At 47.9% G+C, this 6,010-nt stretch overlaps 1 protein-coding gene across 8 annotated transcripts in view; it reads right to left on the reverse strand.

Annotated features, from left to right (window-relative positions):
• Nucleotides 1-6,010, reverse strand: part of SULF2 (sulfatase 2) — a 118,674-nt gene that overhangs the window by 103,518 nt on the left and 9,146 nt on the right. For 2 of the 8 annotated variants that reach the window (XM_077873488.1, XM_077873490.1), the window contains exon 1: nucleotides 4,692-4,802. The exons of 5 other annotated variants lie outside the window; for them this stretch is intronic. The gene's annotated coding sequence lies outside the window, so the exon portion shown is untranslated. Of the gene's footprint in view, nucleotides 1-4,691; nucleotides 4,803-6,010 lie in introns of those variants that run through there. One more of the 8 variants, XM_077873489.1, reaches the window with a different exon arrangement.

Below are 6,010 nucleotides of genomic sequence, written 5' to 3' on the forward strand. Positions count from 1 at the left end.
GCTCACCTTGGAAACGGCCCGGTGCTTACAATTATTTGAGAAGCTTGTACTCATTGGCGGGGGAAGGAGTCTGAAGCAACTTTTCCCAAATAACTCACTAAATTTAGAGATGCAAGTCGAGAGAATTTCACATGACAGGTCCATTTCCAACCCTGGCATGCTGTGCAATCCAATCAGCAGCTGGAAATAGACTGCCGAGGGGAGAAAAGCCATAGGTTAGAGGTGCTCTTTATGCTTGGCTCAGTTTCTCCCACTGGCAGTCTCACCACACTGAGGGACTCACAGGGTGTCACTGGGTGTCCAGTGGCTGCAAGAGAAGGTGCGAGAGCTGGCTGCCAGTGTCCAGGCGGGGTGGGGTCTGGGGAGGCGGGAACACACTCACTGTGCTGGAGGTTCCCTCATTATTGCACATGCTCTCCCTTCCAGGAGCCAGCTCAGATTATCCCCATTTTTGGGGTTAGGATGCTGAGGCACAGCAGGGATTCTGGGAGCTGATTCTGTTTCATAAAGAGGGCTCTCGGCCCCCAGCAGTGCCTGGGTTATGGGCTCCCTGACCTGGAAGAGAGACCAGAGACTTGGGCATTCTTGTTTTTCTTTTTTGGAAAAGAAAGAGGAGAGAATCTTAAGCAGGCTCTACACCCAGGATGGAGCCTGATGCAGGGCTAATCTCATGGACCTGAAAGCCTGACCTGAGCTGAAATAAAAAGTCAGATGCTTAACTGGCTGAGCCATCCAGGTGCCCCTTGGGCATTCTACTTATACTAGATTTTTAAAAAACGCATTCAATCATTCCTCTACCCATCTATCCATCCATCCATCCATCCATCTTCCAGCTACTTATTCAAAAATGATAATCTCTCATCCTAGGTGTCATTTATTCAGGGGCTGAGTGGTGGTTTCTAACTTTGCCCAGCATCTGGTCCCCTTCTCTTGATCCTCGGAACCCAATTTCCTTTTGAGGATTTTTCTCTCCCCTGCCAGGTTGTGTCACTTTTTCCTGCCATGTGACCCAGCGGTGATCATGTGACCAAAGTTGGTCAATCAGACTCTCACAAGGCATTTGACTTTTAAAAGGAGTGTCAAGCTGAGTGAAGTAAGCCAGTCGGAGAAGGACAAACATTATATGTTCTCATTCATTTGGGGAATATAAATAATAGTGAAAGGGAATATAAGGGAAGGGGGAAGAAATGTGTGGGAAATATCAGAAAGGGAGACAGAACGTAAAGACTGCTAACTCTGGGAAACGAACTAGGGGTGGTGGAAGGGGAGGAGGGCGCGGGGGTGGGAGTGAATGGGTGACGGGCACTGGGGGTTATTCTGTATGTTAGTAAATTGAACACCAATAAAAAATAAATTAAAAAAATAAAAAATAAAATAAAATAAAATAAAAAATAAATAAATAAATAAATTTTGTTCCAAGACAACAACAACAAAAAAAAATAAATAAAAAAAATAAAAGGAGTGTCAAGGGCAGAAGGAAAAAGTCAGGGTGCATCTGTCCCATTGGAACCCCTTCTCCAGCAACTCCTGCTCGAGGGGTAGGGGCCCTAGAGCTTCCTAAGCTAAAGCCTTAGAAGGCCTGGCAGCTTTCATTTTTGTGTTTCTAGGATCCATGCCGCTCAGAGACCACCATACTGTGAGGAAGTGCAAGCAGCTGTGGGAAGAGGCCCATGAAGGAGGATGGAGGATTCAGTGGATGGCCCCAGTGTACTCCTGCCTGGTGACCAGCACTAGGGGCTGGCCATTTGAGTTTAGCCATTTTGGATCTTCCTGCTTATATTATAGGAAGCAGGAGAACCACTAGGCAACCCACAGAATTGTTACAAATACAATGTTGCTTTAAGCCACCAAGCTGGGGGTGATCTGTCACAACCAGAAACACAACCAAAGAGCCTTGAATGACACTGATTAGAGCCCATTCCTCCAACTGGAGTATCACAAACGACCTGTGATGAATCAAGATGTTTGGTCTCCAGGGGCCAATGGCTTTAATCAGATGAACACTTAGATGTGAACCTCATTCATTCATTCTTTCAATCATGGTTTCAAACGGCCAGTCATCTGAGCACAAGTGGTAGGAAGATGAACAAGCTTAAGGAGCCCCTATTCCAGTGGGGGCATCACCCATGGTGCCTCAGTTTCCTCAATTACAAAATGGAGATGATAACAGGCTCTGATCAAAAGTTTTGTAGTGATGACCAAATGCTTGGCAACAAGTACCCAATAGATATTAGACTTCTGTTATTATTATAAACAAAATTGCAACGCATGGTCTCTAGAAATGTGGCCATTTGATTTGAACAAAGTGTTGTGGCTGAGGGTGAACTCCAATGCCCATGTGGGCCAGGCAGGTGACCTAAATGAAGTGGGTGAGTGAAAGAAAAACCCACACACTCCCTTCTCTCCAGCTCTCACTCTACACTCTTGATAGAGGCGTTAAGAACACAAAGAAATACTGCTCCACGATGAGACCAGCAGGGCAAGTGCAATGACCAGTGGCAAGTGAACCTGATTGCAGCTTCAGACAATAGGGAACGGGAGGGACTGTGGCAAAGTGGTGAACCTAAAATTGGTGGGGATGGAACTCAAGGCGGCCAGACATGCCCGTCTCCCTTTTTTCCCCCCACAAATTAGAAACTCTGATTTTTAAAATGTAGAAATCTCACAATTTTTAAAAGATCTGACAACTTTAAAATATGTTCAAAACAGCATGTAGGTTAAACGCTTCTGTGAGCTGAACACAGACCCTGCTTAGCCAGCCTGTGACATCCTTCTCTAATAGGACAGAACACGGGGAGACTTCTTTGCATCCCACCTTCCTTGTCTGGAAAATGGGGATTAAAGGGTCTCTGTGCTATAGATGGAATGTTTGTGTTTCCCCAAAACTCATATGGTGAAACCTAATCCCCAATACGATATACTATTAGGGGGTGGGGTCTTTGGGAGGTGATGAGGCACGAGGGGGGAGCTCTCATGAATGGGATTAGTGTCCTTATAAAATAGACCCCAGAGAACTCCCTTGCCCCTCTGCCACATGAGGACACAAGAAGGTGTCATCTGTGAATGAGGAAGTGGTGTCTCACCAGACTCTGAATCTGCTGGCACCGTGACCTTGGTGAGAAATCTGTTGCTTACAATCCTGCTAGTCTCTGATGTTGATAGAGCAGCGTGAACGGATGGACACAGCCTGTGGCACGGAGTTACCGTGCATACACCTGAGTGGGCACTTAGAACACTGCCTGGTGTGTAGAAACATGAGCTTTCAGGGGTGTGAGTTCAGGAGAGGAGGAGAGAGAGGCAGGTCTGAGCTGTGACAGTTCCTTTCCGGAGGGGACAATGCAGGTGCAGAGACAGGGCACCTGCAGAAACCTCACATCACTGATCTTATGGATTAACATGCACGTCCCAAGTGGCCTGAGACCGGTCAGAAGCGGAGGGTTCCACAGGCCATTCCACAGGGTCTGATGCCCCTGCTGTGGCCTGAGGGGGATGGCTGCCCCTTTCTGAGCGATGTCAGCATGAATCCCAGCTCCGGCACTGCATGGGGTGCAAGGAGGGTCCAGGGACTGGGGAGTGTGCAAAGGCAACTCTTCCCACTCCCCCCTTTGCTTCCTGCAAGTGACACGCTGGTTTTGACTCCTTTGCCTTCAGCAGTCACTTTTGAGCTCGGATCCCTGAACTCTAGATTCAGACCCAGCAGAGCATCTTCAAGCCTCCTTCCAGATTTCTTCGACCAAAAAATATCTCCCGAGCATGCAGAGTGCTGGGACTTGCTCTGGGTGCTAGGGATACAGAAGTGAACGAGACAGACCTGGCTTTGTGGCCACGGGGCTTACTTTTTAGTGAGAGAGGACAAAGGACAAATAAGCAAGTACATTGAGTTAATTCCAGAGAGTGGTGTGATCAACATAACACAGGCGTCATTTTAGGCATTATCTAATAAGGATGTGACGTTTGAGCTGAGACCTGATGGATCAAAAGGAGCCACACTTGTGATGTTCAGACAGAGGAGACAGCAAGTGCAAAGGCCCTGAGGTTGGAACAAACTTGGATGTGGCCAAGGAACAGAGAAGAGGTCAGTGTGACAGTTTATTTTTTTTATTTTTTATTTTTTTTATTATTATTATTATTTTTTTTTTAGTGTGACAGTTTAATAAGCTTTGAGGAGTGGGGTGTGAGTTGGGGGCAGAGGCCAGGTGGTACAGGGCAGGGTAGCTTACCCCAAGGAGTCTGGACTTTTCTATAGGTACAACAGGCCAAAGAAGGACGGTTTTATTACAGGAGCCGCTACCATCTATTTGCAGAAATGCCTAGCAGAAGGCATCCCATCCAGCACCTTCTCTTCCTGTGTTAGCTGCACACTGGAGTCACTTGGGAGCCCTAAAATATCCTGATGCCCCAGCCCCAACCCTGGGGCACTGATTTAATTGGTCTGGGTGTGGCCTGGGTGCCGCCCTGGAGATTGATTATGAACTCCTGCTCAGCTTATGAGCATCTCCTGAGTACGTGGTGACAAGCCCACTTTGGGCTCCCAGAAGTGGCTCGGGGCTCTACAGATGGGTCCCCAAGGCTTGCTCCCCTCCTGAGCTGGCCTGATTGAGGCCTAAGTGTGGGGTGGGTGAGGGCAGGGTGGGAGTGGGACACAGTGGACCTCATACGGTCAGGAAGCCTCACGCTCAGGCTCTAGTTACCTGGCCTACTTGTGGCGTCTCTCTGAGCTGGACTCCATCCTCTGCAGGGGGCAGATCGCAGCACTCCTTGTGGACAGGGTGGCTGAGAGGTCACGGGAGGAGGCGCAGAAGCACTTCGAGATGCTAAGAAGAAAGCAGTGTGGAAAGCAGCGGGTAGTTCCCCCATCAGAAATTAAAAACAGAACTACCCTATGATCTAGCATTTTCACTTCTGGCATTTAGACGAAGGAAATGAAATCACTAAAGATACCTGCACCCCCACGTCTGCTGCAGCATTATTCACAACGGCCAAGACACGGAAGGAGCCTCAATATCCACCAAAGGATGAACGAACAGAGAAGAGGTGGTGTATAGACACACACATGGAATATTACTCAGCCTGGAGAAAGGAGGAGATCCTGCCCTTTGCGGTCACCGTGGATGGACCCGGAGGGCATGGGGCTTAGCAAAATAAGTCAGAGAAAGACAACCCTGTGTGAGCTCACTTAGATGCAGAATCTTAAAACAAAACTCGTGGAACTCATACACAGAAGAGATTTGGTGGCTGCCAGAGGTGGGCAGTGAGGGGTGAGCAAAATGGGTGAAGGTGGTCAACAGGTGTAAACTTCCGGTGATAACCGGGGACACAATGTACAGCAGGGTGACCGTAGTTAATGGTGCTGTGTATTTGCAAGTTGCTAAGAGAATAAATCTTAGAAATTCTCATCACAAGGAAAAACATTTAACTGGGTGATGATGGATATTAAAACTAATGTAATAATCATTTTACAACATGTATGTATGTCAAATCACTATGCTGTACACCTAAAACTAGTACATTGTTATAAGTCGATTACACCTCAATTAAAAAAAAAAAAAGCTAAAAACGATCTACAAATATAAGCAATGACGCCTGACTTCTGGAAGCAGTTTCCATGTGCCCACTCACTGTACTCGTGTCTCACTCTGAGTGCCGGAGGTGGGGAGGCTGCCAGGAAGCTAACTATCATTATCCCCATTTTACAGAAGAGGGATCTGAGGCTCAGAGAGGTTCTGTGACCTGACCAGCTAGCTCCACCCAGCTACTAAGTGGCTGGGCTGGAGGTCTGGCTCCAGAGAGCATCCTCTTAACCCCTGGGACCTACTGATCCTCCGAGATGTGTCTTCTGTACTTTCATTATCTCCTCCCCAGGTGGAAGCCCACTGATACCCGGATGCACCCAAGAACTCATGACCCCATTTGCCGGAGAGGCTGGTCCGTGCTAACTGCATGGGGTTGTGCCACCCAAGGGGACTAGGACATCATAGGAAGGTGTCTACAAGGCAAGTAAGAAGCAGAA

The sequence above is a fragment of the Canis aureus genome, chromosome 26 (genome assembly GCF_053574225.1).
Source record: "Canis aureus isolate CA01 chromosome 26, VMU_Caureus_v.1.0, whole genome shotgun sequence".
NCBI classification, from domain to species: domain Eukaryota; kingdom Metazoa; phylum Chordata; class Mammalia; order Carnivora; family Canidae; genus Canis; species Canis aureus.